This window comes from Mustelus asterias, chromosome 4, assembly GCF_964213995.1.
Source record: "Mustelus asterias chromosome 4, sMusAst1.hap1.1, whole genome shotgun sequence".
NCBI classification, from domain to species: Eukaryota; Metazoa; Chordata; class Chondrichthyes; order Carcharhiniformes; family Triakidae; genus Mustelus; species Mustelus asterias.
In genome coordinates this window covers 7,059,951-7,080,663 of record NC_135804.1, presented here as the reverse complement: position 1 = coordinate 7,080,663, position 20,713 = coordinate 7,059,951, and the positions used below count along the sequence as shown (strand labels likewise).

The following is a 20,713-nucleotide window of genomic DNA, read 5'->3' as shown; positions in this document are numbered from 1 at the left end:
TAGCCCTTCTAAGCTCGCTCTTCAACTCCCTCTTAGCCAATCTAAAGCTTTCTAGTGCACTACCCGAGTGCTCACGTCTCATCCGAACATAAGCCTCCTTTTTCTTTTTAACCAACAAAGAAACTTTTTTGGTGCACCACGGTTCCCTAGCCCTACCAATTCCTCCTTGCCTGACAGGGACATACCTATCACAGACTCGCAGTAGCTGCTCCTTGAAAAAACTCCACATGTCGGACGTTCCCAGTCCCTGCAATCTCCTAGTCCAACCCATGTTTCCTAATTCTCTCCTAATAGCCTCATAATTACCCTTCCCCCAGCTAAAACCACTGGCCCGAGGTTCATGCCTATCCCTTTCCATCACTAAGGTGAACGTAACCGAATTGTGGTCACTATCACCAAAATGCACACCAACTTCCAAGTCTAGCACCTGGTCTGGCTCATTTCCCAGCACCAGATCCAATATAGCCTCACCTCTAGTTGGCCTGTCTACATACTGAGTCAAAAAACCTTCCTGCACGCTTTGAACAAAAACTGACCCCTCTAACGAGCTAGAGCTATAACAATTCCAGTCAATATTAGTCAAGTTAAAATCCCCCATAACAATTGCCCTATTACTATCACTCCTAAGCAGGCGATTCCAAATAAACCTGTTGGACTTTAACCTGGTGTTGTGAGACTTCTGACTGTGCTCCACCCTAGTCCAACACCGGCATCTCCACATCTTGGTCAAAGAGGCCATTCCGTAGCTTGGGGCCGAGTCAACTGAAGGCACAGCCACAGTGGTGGAGCAATTATAATTTGGAATCCACAAGAGACCATGTACTTGGTCAGAAGAGTAGGTCCAATGAAGGAGAGTGGGTTGGACCTACAGTTTGCTGGTCTAATCAACAACAACAACTTACACCATATAACACCTCTAATGTAAAGATAAATCCCAAGGTCTTTCACAGGACCAATACAAAACAAAATATGAGACCCAGCCAAATAACAAATATTTGTTCAGGTGACCAATAGCTTGGTGTCTCACAACACCAGGTTGAAGTCCAACGGGTTTATTTGGAATCACAAGTTTTCGGAGCGCTGCCCTTCATCAGGTGAGTGGAGGTTAGTTCACAAACACGGCATATATAGGCAAAGATACAATTGCAAGTTAATTACAGATGAGAATTGCAATTGTGTCTTCGCCTATATATGCTGTGTTTGTGAACTAACCTCCACTCACCTGATGAAGGAGCAGTGCTCTGAAAGCTCGCGATTCCAAATAAACCTGTTGGACTTTAACCTGGTGTTGTGAGACTTCTGACTGTGCTCCACCCTAGTCCAACACCGGCATCTCCACATCTTGGTCAAAGAGGCCAGTTGTGAGGAGCGTCATAAAGAAAGTGAGATAGCGAGGAGAACTGGTGTAAGGAGGGCATTCCGTAGCTTGGGGCCGAGTCAACTGAAGGCACAGCCACAGTGGTGGAGCAATTATAATTTGGAATCCACAAGAGACCAGATTAGAGAAGAGAAGATATCTCAGAGGGTTGGAGGAGATTACACAGATAGGAAAGGACAAGGACATGGAAGGATTTGAAAACAAAGATGAGAATTTTAAAATCAAGATGTTGCTTGGCTGGAAGCGAAAGTAAGTCAGTGAACACAGAATGATCGGGGAATGGGACTTGCTGCAAGTTAGGGCATGGCGGCATGGATGACCTTCAGTTTACGGTGGGTGGAAAATGGGAGATCAGACGGGAGTGTGCTGGGGTAGTGGAGTCCAGAGAAAATGATGGCATGAATGAGGGCATCAGCTGCAGATGAGTTGAGACAAGGACAAAGTTGAGAAATGTCACTGGGTTGGAAATAGGTGGGCTAAAATGATTGTGTGAATATGAGATTAGAGGGGTGTGGACAAATTGAGTTCACCTGAGACTGCTACCAGAGCAGTGGGCTGGCAATTCTGCACCTTAGCTGTACACCGAAAGAGTTAATTGCATTGGGACTAGAGGTGACTGGCAGAACCTGATTTGGGTAATGACCATAAGACCATAAGATATCGGAGCAGAATTAGGCCACGCGGTCCAACGAGTCTGCTCCACCATTCAATCATGGCTGATATGATTCCCACCAGTCTTGGACAGAGCAGGAACCATACCAAGCTGAGATACAACCAGAAAGAATGCTTTCTACGGTGCGTCTGTAAAATATACTGGCAACCTGATATAAAAACGGAAAACAGTGTATATACTCAGTAGAGCAGGCAGCATCTGTGGAGAGAGAAAAACAAGAAGGTGAAATTTTATCTGGGAACAGGGATGCACATTTAAATGCCAGGGAGGCCTGTTGGGATTGGCCCCCCAGTGCAGTCATGTTCCCAGGAGGAGCAGCGGAGTATAGCGACTGCCCACAGATTGAAGGCAGGCAGCTAATTTAAATAATCAGCAACCCCGTAAAGGCCATTTTGAAGAGTTGTCAACTTTTGACCGGCTGCAGAGCATCTTCCACAGTAAGAGTTTTAACAACACCAGGTTAAAGTCCAACAGGTTTATTTAGTAGCAAATGCCATTAGCTTTCGGAGCGCTGCTCCTTCGTCAGATGGAGTGGAAATGTGCTCTCAAACAGAGAGCTCCGAAAGCTAATGGCATTTGCTACCAAATAAACCTGTTGGACTTTAACCTGGTGTTGTTAAAACTCTTACTGTGGAAGATGCTCTGCAGCCGGTCAAAAGTTGACAACTCTTCAAAATGGCCTTTACGGGGTTGCTGATTATTTAAATTAACTGCCTGTCTTCAATCTGCGGGCAGTCACTATACTCCGCTGCTCCTCCTGGGAACATGACTGCACTGGGGGGCCAATCCCAACAGGCCTCCCTGGCATTTAAATGTGCATCCCTGTTCCCAGATAAAATTTCACCCTCTTGTTTTTCTCTCTCCACAGATGCTGCCTGCTCTACTGAGTATATACACTGTTTTCTGTTTTTATATCAGGTTGCCAGTATATTTTACAGATGCACCGTAGAAAGCATTCTTTCTGGTTGTATCACAGCTTGGTACGGTTCCTGCTCTGTCCAAGACTGCAAAGAACTACAAAAGGTAGTGAATGTAGCCCAATCCATCACGCAAACCAGCCTCCCATCCATTGACTCTGTCTACACTTCCACTGACTCGGCAAAGGCAGCCAGCATAATTAAGGACTCCACGCACCCCGGACATTCTCTCTTCCACCTTCTTCCTTCGGGAAAAAGTTACAAAATTCTGAGGTCATGTGCCAACTGGCTCAAGAACAGCTTCTTCCCTGCTGCTGTCAGACTTTTGAATGGACTTACCTTGCATTAAGTTGATCTTTCTCTACACCTGAGCTATGACTGTAACACTACATTCTGCACTCTCTCGTTTCCTTCTCTATGAACGGTATGTTTTGTCTGTATAGCGCGCAAGAAACAATATTTTTCTCTGTATGTTAATACATGCGACAATAATAATCAAAGCAAAGCAAAAATCTGCAATATTTTGCCTGTTTAATTGGAAGCCACCTTTGCAAACGCTAAATAAGAATTCCTCTTCTATGTGCAACAATGTGGCAAATAACCTAGTAAAGTTTTCCTCTGCTCGCCACTTCAACTAAAATAATGAACAAAATCTACAACTACACTTTCCTAAGAAATTTTCCAAGGCCTTCATAATTCTATCATTCACAGAGGATACTTATCTCATTGGAACCATCTGTACTCATGCACTGAGTGCTCTTGCATTTCCAAGTATCCATTAACTATCTCAATGAAATCTACTTAAAGCCATTTTTTTTTGCTACGGGCAATGACTTCAGCCTGATTCAATAATTCATTTAATTTATCATTGCAGCACAGAAGTGAGATTGTGCAAAACACATGCTTAATTTAATGACCTCCACCTCACATCTAATCGGGCAACTGTTGGCATGATAGCACAAGACACAGGGACACAGCAGTTATGTCAGTAGCACTGGGAGGCTGTCTTGTCAAACTCCATCACTGGATTATGGCAATAATGCCAGCCCCTTACATGAAATCAAGTGTTGAGTAGTGATATACCAAACACAATGAACATTTTAAATATTTATTCTTGCATGGGGTATGGGGATCGCTGATAAGACCAACATTTGTTGCTCATCTTTAGCTGCCTTCATCAATGACCTTCCTTCCTTTCTAAGGTTAGAAGCGGGGATGTTTGCTGATTTGAGGGGGGTGGAGGTGGGGCGTGGGGTGGGCGGGGGGGGAGGGGGTGGTTTGTGGTTGTCCAGAAACTGAACAGAACTGGACTAGCCATATAAATACCGTGGCTACAAGAGCAGGCCAGAGGCTAGGAATCCTGCAGTGAGTAACTCATTGACTCCCCAAAGCCTGTCCACCATCTACAAGGCACAGGCCGGGAATGTGATGGAATGCTCTCCACTTGCCTGGATGAGTGCAGCTCCAACAACAAGTTGATACCATCCAAGACAAAGCAGCCCATTGATTGGCACCCCATCCACATACATTTACTTGCTCCACCTCTGACACACAGTGGCAGCAGCATGTACCATCTACAAGGTGCACTGCAGGAACTCACCAGGGCTCCTTAGACAGCACCTTCCAAACCACAAATATTACCATCTAGAAGGACAAGAGCAGCAGAAACATGGGAGCACCATCACCTGGATGTTCCCCTCCAAGTCACTCACCATTCTGACTTGGAAGTATAGCACTGTTCTTTTCACTGTTGCTGGGTTAAAATCCTAGAACTCCGTCCCTAACAGCACTGTGGGTCTACCTACACCTCATGGACTGCAGCGGTTCAAGAAGACGGCACACCGCCACCTTTGCAACGACAATTAGGGATGGACAAATGAATGCAGGTTGAGCCAGTGATGCACACATCCCATGAATGATTTTTTTAAAATCCCTAATTGCCCTTGAAGTGAATGGTTTGCTTGACCATTTCTGTGACAGTTAACCATTGCTGCGAGTCACATGTAGGCCACACCAACAAAATATGGCAGATTTCTTTCCCTAATGGATGTTACTGAATCAACTGGGCTTTTTTACAACATTCAATGCTAGCTTCATGGTCACTATTACTCAGATGAGTTTTCAATTCCAGATGTTTATTAATTGAATTTGAAGTCCATCAGTTGTGGTGGTCGGATTTGAAACCCTGTCCCCAAAACTACACCCTGGGCCTTGGGATTAATGGCCTGGTGGCATTACCAATGTTCCACCTTCCCCCCTAAATTAAATGGTTTATATGCAGTGAAAGTTCTCAGCTTGATATATATTTGAGAAGGGAATATTTGAAGATCCATGAGGCATAAAAGCAGAACAGTGGAATTAATTGACTCATTCTTTCAGAGAATCAGCTTCATAATAAAGTTTAAAGTTCATTTATTAGTCACAAGTAAGGCTTACATTAATGCTGCAATGAAGTTACTGTGTAATTCCCCTAGTCGCCGTACTCCAGCGCCTGTTCAGGTCAATTCACCTATAGCACATTTTTCAGGTTGTGGGAGCAAACCGGAGCACCCAGAGGAAACCCATACAGACACGGGGAGAACGTGCAAACTCCACACAGACAGTGACCCAAGCCGGGAATCGAACCCGGTTCCCTAGCGCTGTGAGGCAGCAGTGCTAACCACTGCGCCACTGTGCCGCCACATAATAAAAGGCCAAACAGACTTCATTTTTGCTTTCCGATTCTAGGATTGGCTGCAGGTTCATGTTCCGGGCCGAAGACTTGAGCACAAAATCTAGGCTGCATTGAGGGAACACTGAACGATCAGAGAGTTTAAAATAGGACATCTTACATGGCTGATTCCAATCTGTGGCCATCTTGCAATGGCAGAACCAAAGTGTTGCTACCCCTCCAAAGAAATCGAATCATATGGCGGGATTTTACGGCCTCACTTGTCCCAAAACCGAAAAATCCCACCCAAGGTCAACGGACCTTCCCATTGTCCGCCATCGCCTGCTCTGATCCCCATGGTGGGTGGGATGGTAAAATTCCGGCCATGGGCTGGTTTCAGTACAGCGAGAGGCCAGCCCTTTCTGGCTCTCTACGAGAACAACTCAGCTAGTTCCATTCCTCCATGTTCTCCCTGTTGCCCTATAGCATTTTTTCTCTCTCTTCAGATAATTATTCTATTTTCCTTTGAAAGCCATGATTGAACCTGCCACCGCCACACTCCCAGGCTGTGCATTCCACACCCGAACCATTAATTGCATTTTAAAAAGTTTTTCCTCCTGTCGCCTCTGGTTCCTTTGTCAATCACCTTAAATTGGTGTCCTCTGGTTCCCGATCCTTCTGCTAATGGAAATAGTTTCTCCTTATCTACTCTGCTCATACCCTGAACAAAAAATCTAAATAATGTGGATGTTGGAAATCTGAAACAAAAACTAGAAAGTGATGCAAAAATTCAACAGGCCTGGGAGCATCTGTGCAGAGATAAACAGAGTTAACATTTCAATTCCTTCTGGAGAAGAGTCACATTGGACTCAAAATGTTAACTCTGTTTTTCTTTCCACAGATGCTGCCAGACCTGCTGAGTTTCTCCAGCACTTTCTGTGTGTATTTTTGTCCAGATTGTTCATGATTACACACACGTTTTTTTTAATATCCTCTCACACATCTCTTCTCTAAAGAGAACAAACTCAGCTTGGCTAATTACCTCTGCCACTGAAGGAAGGATGTAGTGATTTTGTCCTTGTTATTTGCCTGTTGTCTGTAAACAGTGGGGGGAATTCTCCCGTCCCGCCTGCCACAGGAATTGTAGCGTGTGGGGAGCGGACCACGCAAAGGTCCATTGACCTTGGGCGGGATGGATGCTCCGGTTTTGGGGCGAGCGCAGCCAAAGAATCCCACACAATATGTCTCAAAACATAAGGAACGGGTTTCAATGAAAACATAGTACACAGAAAGAGCATGGCCAAAGGGAATAGTGATTCATTTTTGGTAAAGATATCGGCTGGAATTCATAGAATCATAGAATCCCTATAGTACAGAAAGAGGCCATTCAGCCCATCAAGTCTATACCGACCACAATCCCACCCAGGCCCTGTTCCCATAACCCAACACATTTACTCTGCTAATCCTCCGGCACCAGGGTCAATTTAGCATGGCCAATCAATCAAACCCACACATCTTTGGATTGTGGGAGAAAACCGGAGCACCAGAGGAAACCTATGCAGACATGGGGAGAACATGCAAACTCCACGTAGACAGTGACCCGGGGCTGGAATCGAACCCGGGTCCCTGGCACTGTGAGGCAGCAGTGCTAATCACTGTACCACCGTGCCGCCCTTTGGCTGTTCACTCCCTGCCGCAGCTGCAAGCGAGGTTGGAGAATTTGGCACTCAACCAAATCTCCGTTCACTGCAGTGGGACCAGAGAATCCCGCTGGCGTGAATGGCCCGGGAAATTCTGGTCATGGAATCGGATTCAGATCCTGGAATTCTTTAAAGAATCTGTTAACATTAGGAGATCGGGCAATTTGACCTCTGTGTTTAAAAATGTCGTGGGTTGTGTTACTTGGATCATCTCAGCTGCTGCAGTGAAATTTGTCCTCACTGTCAAAATATGAGCAGAGTTTTCAGTGCAGGTTGTTGAATATCAATTCGCCTGATGTCTCCTCAGTGAGATGGAAGCTCTTACTAAGGATTTATTTTTTCAGGTTTGTAGTTACAGAGCGTCAGCCTGGCATGGAAAAGGCTCCAGGAGGAGCTGTGGAGCTGTAAAACAGTGCATTAACACTGCGTGGTGGCGATATTTGGCCTGCTGAGTGTCCCTTTCACTTGACTATCCATGTAACTGAAATCTCTGACTTCCAAAACCATTGTCATAAATCCTTCCTTCAATGCCTTCACAATTTTTCTTGAAATGTAGTGCCTGGAATATATTTCAATACCTCAGCTGAGACCAAGCCAGCGATTTATGAAGGTTCACCATAACTTCCAAGTTCTCATCTGGCCTCTCAAGCAGCGATAAAGATCCCATAGGACTTCTTCAAAGAAGAGCTGGGGAGTTCTCCCCAGTTACACTGAAATCCAACGTGTTGCTATCTTCCCGTAACACCAGGATCCATCTCACTTCCGAACAGCGCTGTGGGTGTGCCTACACCACATGCTCTACAACGGTTCATGAAGGCAGCTCACCACCACCTTCTCAAGGGCAGGGAGAGATGGATAATAAACGCTGGCCAGAAATGCCCATTTCCCATGAATGAGTAATCAAGAAGAAACCGGAAATTGATCAGCTGGCTATTCGCCACCTTACTGTTTGTGGGAGCTTGCTGTGCACAGATTGACTGCCATATTTCCCTACAACAATGACTACACTTCACAACTACTTTGTAAAGTGTTTCGGATGCTGGCTGAAGTTGGGAAAGACACTACATCAATGTAATTCTTCCTGCTTCCAATGTATAAAATCCTCTCCTGCATCTTAATTAGATACTTTTTAAGGTGAATGTATATATTTTCTTGAATAAGCCTTTAAGCTGCTCAAAGTGACTGTTCGCAAATCTGTGGCCCTGTGTGCGGCTCAGTCACAGAGGCCAGGATGTTGAGCTGAACATTGTGCCGGTGCCTGGCAGTTTTAGTAAGTTGGAGTAACAAAGAAAATGGATTGAAGGTAGATAAATTGAGTTGAAGTACTGTAGTTGAAGTACTGTCTAAGACAGCCGAAATGGAGAAGCAGGCCCAAGAGACTGAATGGCCATTTTCTATGTGTGTGTATGTATGTGTGTGTGTGTGTGTGTGTGTGTGTGTATGGATGTTGACTGAGGGTTTGGCTGCGATACCCCCACCCCCCCATGGTCAACTGTACACTGCCCAGGATCGCGTTAGGAGGATTTAATCAGCAACCTGGCACTCCCCAATGCAGAACGCAATACAGGCGGCTGGGAGAACCGGCGCTTGCACAATGCAGCTCCATCTCCGGCCTATGTGCTTCCCCTATCCAATGAGCCTTCATGTTGGGAGTGAAGGATTCAAGGGTATGAAAGTGAAGAGTTTGGCAAATGTCTGGAACAAGCTGCGTGTCTGGAACAAGCTGCCAGAGCTAGTAGTAGAGGCGGGTATAATTTTGTCTTTTAAAAAGCATTTAGACAGTTACATGGATAAGATGGGTATAGAGGGATATGGGCCAAATGCAGGAAACTGGGACTAGTTCAGTGGTTAAAAAAAAAGGGCGGCATGGACAAGTTGGGCTGAAGGGCCTGTTTCCATGCTGTAAACCTCTATGACTCTATAACTATAGCTCTATACTGGGATTACAGCTATTGCCCAGAGAATTGTCCTGCAGCACCAGAGAGGGAAAAAAGGGACAGTCTCGTATTTCTATTAAGGTTTAGACACAGTAAATAGGAGTTTCTGCTATAGTCTGGTCTGGGAGAATCAATTTGCAGGATTCCTGAGCCGACCGCTTAACCAGATAATACATGGACATTTTCAGACAGGAACTTATTTACTCCCGAATAGTTACAAACTCATAGCAGTGACAGCTCTGAAATTGTCACTGGCTGCTCACATGCCCGTTCCAGGGATCTTGCTGAATTTAACCCCCTATTCCACCCTAAAGAAATACTCGCTCATGTAACTTAACTGAATAAAAAAACCTCAAAACTTAACGAGATTTGAGTCTGTTTCAGGAGCTAGTTGGAATTTCAATCCTTGAGCTAATTCCTTGCGCTCATTATTAATTGAAGGGGTGATAGTTTTTTTTTACCCCAAATAATATGTTAAGCAGGGAACGGCAAGTTCCATTTATTTCCAATTAATTGCTGGCTATATTCCTCAGAAGATTAATTGCCACAGGTTTATGTCACGGCTGGTGCAGAATTCTGGTTCTGAACACTGAAATGTGCCTCTACTAATGTGATTGCAGCGTGTGAAAGTCAAAGTGATTATTGATAAAAGCTGGCCACATATGATTTTTTTTAATAATGATGTTAGCGCTTGGGGGATAGACTCATAATTCCGGCACTGTGGGCTCACAGCAAGAATATGGTTAAACGCCGCCTGAAGTTCAGTTTATTCTTTTCCAACTAGCTGCACCGACCCATAAACTTTCTAAGTGTATCCTTTTCCTGCAATAATTCATCAAGATGTCAAATGTGGTAGTCTAATCAATATTTTAGTCGTCAGGGGCGACTGATAATTCTCTTTGTGGTTGAGCAGAGGAAGCGGCTGAAGGCAAGGACGGCTGTAACTGACACTGGCCCATCCTAAAGTCCCACTTGGAGAGGGAATCTGACCAACTGTGGGCACAGCTCTTGTCCAAGGTCCCTCAAAGAGGCCCTTGATTCGGCAGCTAGTGACAAGCAAGCATGTGTATCACTGGATCTGGACAGTGAACTGTTGGCATGGCACAAGCTGTTTCAGTGCAACTCCTTTCATCACACACAAGGTCTCATTCACCAATCATCTCTGTCACACAGGACCTACACATCTCCCAGTCCAAATGGAGTACGGGGCATGGTGACTTCTTACGAGCTGTCCCCAGCATACCCTCGAATTCTACCCTTTATTCTCATTCTATGCTTTTAACACTCTTTTAAATTCTCTAATAATGTTTGACACTATATTCTGCACCCTCTCCTTTTCTTCTCCCTTATGTACTCTATGAATGGTATGTTTTGCCTGTGCGGAAGAAACAATACTTTTCCCTGTATACGAATACATGTGATAATAATAAATCAAATCAAATCAATATCGCACAAAAACACTTCAAATTTGGAATTCTCACCCCTGCATATGATTCCTTCCATAACTTCAATTGCCTCTCTCTCTCTCTCTCTTTCTCTCTTTCTGGAAACTCCTCCAGGCCTATGATCCTATGAGGTCTCAGCTTTCCTCCAATTCTAGTCTCTCATGCATGCCCAATTTTCATGCTCCATCGTTGATGGTGGTGCATTCAGGTGTTAGGTTCCACTCCTTCAGCATAGAGTCATAGATATTTACAGCATAGAAACAGGCCCTTCGGCCTAATGTCTCCATGCCGCCCAGCTTTTACCACGAAGCTAGTCCCAGTTGCCCGCATTTGGCCCATATCCCTCCATACCCATCTTACCCATGTAATTGTCTAAATGCTTTTTAAAAGACAAAATTGTACCTGCTTCTACTACTACCTCTGGCAGCTTGTTCCAGACACTCACCACCCTCTGAGTGAAAAAGTTGCCCCTTAAACCTATGCCCTCTAGTTTTAGACTCCCCTACCTTTGGGAAAAGATGTTGACTATCTAGCTGATCTATGCCCCTCATTATTTTATAGACCTCTATAAGATCGCCCCAAAGCCCCCTACACTCCAGAGAAAAAGGTCCCAGTCTATCCAGCCTCTCCTTATAACTCAAACCATCTTGTCCCGGTAGCATCCTCATAAGTCTTTTCTGTACTCTTTCTAGTTTAATAATATCCTTTCTATAATAGGCTAACCAGAACTGTACACAGTATTCCAAGTGTGGTCTTACCAATGTCCTGTACAACTTCAATAAGACGTCCCAACTCCTGTATTCAATGTTCTGACCAATGAAATTAAGCATGCCGAATGCCTTCTTCACCATCCTGTCCATTTGTGATTCCACTTTCAAGGAGCTATGAATCTGTACTCCTTGATCTCTTTGTTTTATAACTCTCCCCAACGCCCCATCATTAACTGGGTAGGTCCTGCCGCAGTTCAATCTACCCAAATGCATCACCTCACATTTATCTAAATGAAACTCCATCTGCTGTTCATCGGCCCACTGGCCCAATTGATCAAGATCCCGTTACAATCCTAGATAACCTTCTTTACTGTCCACTATGCCACGAACCTTGGTGTCATCGGCATGTTCGCTTCCCCTAAAGATGCTCTTTGAAAATGATCTCTTTGACTAACCTTTTTGGTCACCTAATATCTTCTTAACATGGCTCAGTGTCAAATTATTTCTGATAACATTGGACATTTTACTGCATTGAAACGACTGCATAAATATATGCTGTGGGTATTATTGAATACAGGTCTCCATCACACAACTGAGGATGAGGCTCTGAGTTGGAGCACCAGGTTTGGACTGGGGGAGAGGGGGTGGGTATTTATAAGAACATATATATCTATGGCTTCAGAACTGCCTTCAGTTGCAGAGAGGTACGGAGCTGTGACTGATGTCTCTCCAAGTGGTGAAATCAATGAGTAAACATTTGTCAGGTGTTAGCAGAAAGAAAATTGCAAAAGCAAATTGGCAGTTCCATTTTTGCACATTTTGTCCAACTGTATGGTTTGGTTGGGAATAATACAGGAGGTTAATATAGCACCTGAAGCAGTGACTGGCAGGTTCTCTGTGGTTCTTGACAATTATCTGCACTTCTTACAGGCAATTTTCTCCCCCCCAGCACATTCATGATATTGCAATGTTAGGAAATGTCTAATTGCAGCATTTCAGCAAACAAAATAGGATTCCCTTCTGGCAACAGAAAAAAGAGGGTATACAATCCAACAATCTCACCTATCTTCGACAGATCTCACCTATCTTCACTGACCCACCTTCTTACCATTTGTCTCAACCCTTATTTTCTCCAGTAACATATGAAGGGATGTGTGATTTTATTAAATAACCCAACCATCAGGTGAAATTTTCCAATAAATGTTGTCAAATTACTTTGATGCCTTTACCCCATTTGAATGGTTTGTCTCTGCTTCCCCGGTCCCTTCCGATGTCAAACATCTCAATTGTTCTTTGAGTGTGTCTTGTGTGGTACCTGGAAGTTTCCTACCATAAATAATTCTCCCAGATCGTTTCTTTTCATGATAATTATAATATAATTGAATCATAAAACCACTATACCTGTGCCAGCATTTGAAAAAGGACTATCCAATTCATCCCATTTTCCTTTTCTCCCCCTCAATGCGATTGTTTCCCTTTTTCAATATGTATACAATTTCATTTTGAAAGTTTTACTCAACCTACTTGTATCATCTTTATGGCTGATGTATTCCAGATTGTAAAAAAGTTACTACATAAAAAACAATCTACCTCTGCTTCTTTCAGTAATTACCTTAAATGTCCTTCATCCTGAAAATTTCAGTCAGCTGCTCAGAAATTTCCAGCATTTGGAGCAAAACATTCCCAACTTCTTAAATCTGCGCCCGTTACCTCTTTGTTGCTCCCCTCTGCACCCTCGCAAGGACAAATGGCATCATTGCTATAATGAGTTGACCAAATTATTGAACTTAAAATGGGGGAGGGGGGGGGAGTGTTGGGGGTGGGGAGTTGGTGAGGGTGGTGGGACGGGGTGGGGGGGGGGGGGGGGGGGGGGGGTTGATGCACATCCTCTACATTAATCTGACACAGCTGATTGTCTTGTGCCCTGTGTTAGAAATCTGGGGATTCAAAGCCAGTATCAATAAATACACAATCTAGGCTAACAATCCAACATTGTAGTGAGGGAGTGCTGCATTATCAGAGACTAACATCCTTCAGTTAAGGTGCTAGATAATTGTCCTGCATGGTGGTTTTAGTGGATGTCAAATATCGAACTGTTCTAAATAAATAAAACTATTCTAGTAAGTACAGGCAATCCAAGTAACATCTTATTCAACGTTCTTGCCTCATCAAAAATACTCAGTAATAATTAGCTCATCATTCATATCACTGATATTGTGCAATGTGCTTTACAACATCTTGAGGTGATAGAATGCTATTAAATACAAATATTGTTGTACATAAGCCTTCTTTTAACATTTAAACTATATCCTTTACCCTTTCAACTAAATTTTCACAAAATGTCACAGATATAATTGTTGTAATCTGGCTGAAAATGAGCTTTCGCCAGCAATTGTAATATTTGTGAGATGGCTCGATGCATATATTGACTGTTTTATACCCAGTAATCAACCATTAATTATCAGTGGTAGCGATTATATTGCAATTATTAATCCCTCAGTGATGACCACATCACACAATAGCCGTCGAGAATCGCTGCAGCCTGTTAAAACAGATAGACCATACTCCAATCCCCACCCTTCCTGATTGCTCAGTAGAGGTTGTAGCAAAGAGTGGATGATGGAAACAGTCTAAAAGCTGCATTCTCATTTGGGGTGCAGACAAAGCTGGGTAAACTGCTTGAACTTTGTTCTTGTGATTTATCTTCCTCAGTTATACCTACTCGCTCTCATTCTATTTATAATTCTTCGTATTGCTCTTACAGGATTGTTATGGTCCACTGAATATGGGCAGTAAATGCAGTAAATATCAAACCCATGTAAGACATAATGTATAATTTATTATATGTGGGCAAGTTAAAACCTTATTAACTCATACTTTCAAATGCATAATAAAGCATAATTTTAAATTAAATATATGCAAAATGTATGTGTCTCGCAACAACAACTGCACTGAATAACACAAACAGGACTATTATAAATATGTAATGCATAGTGTTTTGTAATATAATCAAGAAGGTTAAATCCTAGTACTACCTATACCATACGGTGTAAGCCATTGCATTATTTTTCAGTAAGAATCCCCAATCATTAGCCTCAATTTAGTGGCGCACAAATATTCATCACCCTATTACATGTAAATTACCCATCTTTTAGTCTGTATCTTAATTTTCTGAAGACTGAGCCAAATCAGGCAGAATTTCTCAAATACAACAAAAGACTTTTGAAGGAAGTAAGGTTGGGATTTTGCTTTTGGAGGGACGGGAAGTGGAATGATATTGTTCCGGGTGCCTAAGTCTGTGTTATTCCCCTGCAAATCTATATAATCAGTTCATCCATCAGGCAAACAGTCAGAACCTGGGCTGGAAATCTCATCACTGGCTGCGACCCCCTAACTCTGGTCCTCAGCAATTTCCTTCTACCAGTCATATCATTGACAAACTTACATTTGCTTGTAACAGCATGCTTGCAACCACCAGCTTCCAACAATGAAAGCGCAGGGAATGTTCTAGATAAGCTGTAATTGTCACAAATGTATGAAACCCAGCCTCAGAGGCAGTAAGACATTTAGGACCTTGAAACTGTTGGTTTCTGATAGGCACAGTTAATTAGGGCATATGAGAAAGTTATCCCAATTTTCATGGGTGTAGCCCTCCCAGTGGGTATGCAAAAGAGGTAAATTTGCAGCAAAATTGCACGTGTCACTGGTGTCCTTCAGTGTCCTCTCCAGCACGACCTTCCCCCAGCGAGATTCAGCACACGCCTGGAATCGGATTCAGTGAGGGTAAAAGCCTTCACAACTCCTGCCACTGATTTCAATCCCAAAAACTCCAACCGACAGTGGACCCGCCTGGGCGGTGGGCAAGGACAGGATTTGATTTTAGCTGTGATCGTCTCCATTCTACCAACCCCACCCACCACCCACCCACCCTCCTCCCCAGGCCCTCAGTATACCCGTGCTGATCAAACACAGCCTGCCATAAGCCACTGTGTGGGCTCACGCCCGAAGGGTGTTCACTTAATGCAGGTTGCAGTGGAAGCCATGGCCCAAGAAGGGACAAGGCAACAGAAAGAGATGGAGAAATTGCAACGTCCAGCCAAGTGCACAACTGAAGAGTCACACAGACTCGAAATGTTAAGTGAGTTTCTCTCTCCACATACGCTGCCACTCCTACTGAGTTTATTTTTCCAGCATTTTCCTGTTTATTTTTAATTCCAAATTTCCAGCATCCACAATAATTTGCTTGCATTTCAGAGCACCATATTGCCCTTGCTGTTCACAAAGAATGCAGGTGTGAAATGATTTCCGATTTGTCAGATATATTTGAGCACCCCATGAAAAAAAGCTGTGGTTAGACTTGCCTTGTTCCCCTCCCCACCCCCCACCCCCATATTCCACCCACCCACAACCGACCCTATGCAACCGACTTGCTTGAGATACAGCTTCAAGGTTTAAAAGGAGGTACTATTTACGTTTTCACCGTAATACTTACCCTGGAATAAAAGCATAATTGAAAAAAAAACAGGGATTAAAACTACATTCTGTGCACTCCATTATGTTTGCCCACCGTTCAGATCTAATATTTAAATTTCCAGTGGCAAAGCTGATTGTTGGATTCTGAAGCCTTTCATTCGTGACAGCTATACACTGTGTAACTCTTACTCCTACATACTTAATTAAAGTGGGGTTTAATAGATTCAAATGCATTCACTGCTAAATGGGTTTTAGCACACTTTATGATTTCTTGAAGGCAACGTTTTTAGACAGGGGAAAAAACCCTGATAAGATCAAATTTTGAATCAATTGGAATGGAATCGTTCTTTGGTTATACCTGACCTTGTTTCTCTGTCACTGGTATTTTTGCTTCAGAACAGAGCACGATAAAACTAATATATACATCGCACATTCACCATAAATTTATTTCTGAAATCCCCGTCGCATTTTCAACAGTTATTTCTTGCTGGGACCGGGTGATCCGAACAAATTATTCCTGATCTATCATTTTTCCCTTCTTGTTCGTCTCACGCACCCGCTCACTGCCTCGCTCACGGTCCTCGCATGAGGGTGAGGAATTAATCACGTTTGCTTTCGAAGGGGACCCCCGAATCCTTGCTTTTTAGCTTTCGGACGCTTTCCTGCAGGAGCAGGTGGAATTTGAACCTGTGACTCGTCACTGCCGGGCGCTGCTTTCACAACATTTGCCCCAACTCAACTTTCCCGGGCCAAGCGTTCAATGTATTCTCTGTTAATGATCAGCGAAGGGAAAAAAAAACACACCGAACAACTTTTCACTGATGTCTCTGAATGTCGCGGCGAATTCCAGCAACACAACCTTTAATTGTCAGACTTCTTGGGAACGGTTGTTATTTTAAATTTCATTTAGACTTCCTGTTCTCATCATGGAAGAATTTTTTTACTTTGTCTTGAATGGCAGCACTATGATTTTCGGGAAATCTGAAGATTGCAAGTTTTAGCATCTCGCAAAACAGTCAAAATGCCACAGACATTCTCGCATCCGCTAAAGAGGGGGGACCAGACCTGGAACATTGGAGAGCAAAGCTCAAGGAGTAGAACAGTGAGCACACAAGGCAAGGCTCAGTGAGTGAGAGTGTGGGCCAGAGGGTGAGTGAGGGTGAGTCAGTGGGTGAGTGAATGTGAGTTGGTGGATGAGTGAGTGTGAGTTGGTGGGTGAGTGTGAGTTAGTGGGTGAGTGAGGGTGAGTCGGTGGGTGTGAGTGTGAGTTGGTGGGTGAGTGAGGGTGAGTCGGTGGGTGAGTGAGTGTGAGTCGGTGGGTGAGTGAGTGTGAGTTGGTGGGTATGAGTGTGAGTTGGTGAGTGAATGTGAGTTGGTGGGTGAGTGTGAGTTAGTGGCTGAATGAGTGTGAGTTGGTGAGTGAGTGTGAGTTGGTGGGTGAGTGTGAGTTAGTGGCTGAATGAGTGTGAGTTGGTGGGTGAGTGAGTGTGTGTTGGTAGATGAGTAAGTGAGTTGGTGGGTGAGTGAGTGTGTGTTGGTGAGTGAGTGTGAGCCAGTGAGTGAGTGAGTGTGAGTCGGTGAGTGAACGAGTGTGAGGTGAATGAGCGTGAGTCGGAGAATGAGGTGCATTTTCCCCAATGTCCTGTAGATGAAGGGAGGGAGGGACAGACCAATACTATTGACCATCGGCGGTGCTGTTCTGCTCCTCTCGGCACTGGGTCCTTTGTATTGTTTTTTTGGGGTGGGGGAAGGGGGATGAAGGGTCGTTGGCTGAGTAATTTCGAGGGGAATATTAGGGAAATTGCCCATGCCAGTTTAAAAGGGAGAGTTTATCAACTTTACAGCTACTGAGAACCAGAACGCTTCTACCTATGAAGCTGGGACATTAGAAAAGATCTGGACCCCCTGTTATAGTCCCAATAAATTTGATGTGCTGGTGCAAGGAAATGGAGATTTACAAAATAAAAACCACACTGTTATACTAGTGGTGGGTGTGATTTTAATCTCCTGCCTTCCCTTGCTGGTCCGTGTCCCTTGCAGAGGGAAAAAGGCACGTTGATATTCGCCATCCTTAAACCGGCTGAGATTAAAACCATTTTCCTGTCCCATGTTCATGTATTAATTGCTGCTAAATGTTAAAAGGAGCTCTTGAGAGTAAATGAATGCGAGTCTGGGATTCTTGGACCAGCCGCCCTCAGCGTGTCGGTGTGAGATTTTATGAAGATCTGGCACTGTTAAAATCTAAAACCTGTCTTTATCACAGAAGTAAAGCGTTCCAAGTTCTTACAGAATCGATGCAATACCCTTTTATAAACACATTGGCGGGGATGATTAAAAGCCGGCTCTTTGAGCGATGTACAAGGGGGGACCCCTGAAGCCACACTTTCTGTCCTTCCCATTTCTACAGATATATAATCCTGATAATATATGATCATTGTAGTGTATTAGCAGATTGCCTATAACCCTTGATGGCGCCATTTGAGTGGCCAGTGTTTAAACGTTTGGGGTGATTTACACTGAGCCCAGATCAGTGTGCTTTTATCGCTCTTCACAGATTGGGTTTGACACAAGTTGGGTTGTCTGAAATGACACTAACTGGCCAGCTTGTGAACTGGGGAGGGGATTTGGCTACCTGGACACCACCCCTCCTTTTTACAGTCTGACCTGACCTCAGAAATTAGAAAGTGCCGCTCTTGCAAAGGTAGATGGAAAGGAGAGGACGGAGACATTTCTACATGGAAAAAGAGGAAGATTGCGAGAGAGCAAAGCGCCTGTTGTAGAGAGTGAAAATGGTACTGGAAAGTTGGACCGATTCCCTAGCTCTGGTCCCGCGTTAAACAGAAAAAGCCAGAACATTGACAGCAAAGTGGATATGTCAAAAAAAAATAAAAAACCCCGGTGTCCGCATCAGTGAGTGGGAATGGAATTTTGGAACAACCTTGGGTTCCTGACCAGCGAACACGTCCAGTCCCAAAGACCTGTCTGCCATACATTGATGGAATGTCCATTGTACAGGGTGAGGGGGGGGGGGGAGGCAATCATCACAGCCGGGGAACGTGACTTTAACTTTGCCCCTCCACCCCCATCCGAAAACCCTTAAACCCCTTCTTCAGTCAGCCCCCTTCCTCCCCCTTTCAATTCTACCCTGACTGAGAGAGAGAAGCCAAGATCAGAATTCACATTCGCAGCACGCAAACTCTACATACATTCCAAAATAAAACGCCACACACACACACATACATAGACACCAGACTTTACCTGATTTCACAGAGCCAGGGTCCCTCAGAATGTCTCTCTCTCCCCCCCTCTCTCTCAGAGCGTCTTCAACCTCATCCGAGCAATCGGAGCAAAATGTTGCTGGTGGGAAGAATGCAGCAATCACAATCGAAGGTGATCCGTTCACCTACTTGTTCTGTCTCAGCGTGGATTTGATGTGATTCCTCCCAGCCACACTGCAACGTCCAGTTTTTTTCCCTCTCTCTATCGCTCATCATTCACACAGAACGCAACCATCTCGTTCCCAAGTGTTCGCCTCGATCTCCCGGTAGGTGAGACATACAGAGGGGAGATCTTCACAATTCATCGCCTCCCCCTTTCGCTCTAGCACTGCCTCCCTCCTCCCCTTGTTTTTTTTTTAGAAATAAATGTTCAGTGGGTTTTTTTTCCCCCTCCTGTCTGGTCGAAGGAATCCTCGAAATAACTCCAGTTATAAAAATGTATCAGCCGTACAGTGTGCCTTGCTGACTCTCCTGAACTGCTGGTATAGGCTCCATAGCTAGGAGCCTCCCCTGACAGCTCTTATTGGTAGGAAGGTCTCGGGCTCCGTAATTAATGCGAGCTCTATCATGAAGTGTGTAAGAGGGAGAGAGAGAGACACACACACACACACACACACAGCAACAACTTTACAATCCTGGCAGCGGACAGTATTCTCGCTGAGGACATTAATCCGCTCTGTGCAACACCCTGCTGCCGACTATTGCTGCCTTCAACTCACAGTTTACTGTTTGCAGCGAATTCCGAACTGTTTTTTTAAGATACCGCAGTCACACTTGACTGGCTCGATGTTTGGTGGGAGCAGGCTTTCAGGATGGTACAATTTCGATGCATTTCAGCATCCGTGGCACTGATGTGAGTGTAATTAAAGTTAATAGAAGGGAGCCGGGGCTGGAATTTCACAGCCGGTTGTGTTATTCCTTGCAGTTGTCAATGAAATTAATCGCTTCTGAAGCAGGTGCTCCCGTCTCACCACTCTGCCGATTTACCTTGGCGTGTCAGTGGTGAATTCACAACCACTTAAAAGGTGGAGGACAGATCAGATTAGTAATAATAATTCGTGCGTGGGGTTTTAAAATCACACCGCTTTTTAAAAAAAGAATAACATTTGCTGTGTTTAGTCATTGCAGACCCTGATGCGAAGTTGACTAGGATATAATCTTCGGTGCAGTAAGTCAAGATTAATATGCACCATTTACAGAGAGTGCTTATCCACATCAACCCGTGTAACGAAAGGCTCTCTCTCTCTCACACACACACACAAACAAAGCCACTCATTTATTCACACCCACAGGTATAAGCCAGCAACTCACAGACACACAACAGTCTGTCACTCACACGTGTATCACACAGAAGCTTAAGAACATACACAACAGTTACACAAACATACACTCTTTGTGACATTAAAAGGAATCACAAACATACCGACACAGAAATGTAATCACCCAGATGGTCATACATGTAATCACACACACACGTACAATGGAAGCATAGACATATATATGGCAACAGATTATACATATATAATTTACATGTGCACGCACTCAGTGTTAC

At 44.2% G+C, this 20,713-nt stretch overlaps 1 protein-coding gene across 4 annotated transcripts in view; it reads right to left on the bottom strand.

Annotated features, from left to right (window-relative positions):
• Positions 1–19,555, bottom strand: part of cdh8 (cadherin 8) — a 242,360-nt gene extending 222,805 nt beyond the window's left edge. For all 4 annotated transcript variants that reach the window (XM_078210545.1, XM_078210546.1, XM_078210547.1 and 1 more), the window contains exon 1: positions 19,142–19,555. The gene's annotated coding sequence lies outside the window, so the exon portion shown is untranslated. The remainder of the gene's footprint in view (positions 1–19,141) is intronic.
• Between the last annotated feature and the right edge of the window lie 1,158 nt (positions 19,556–20,713).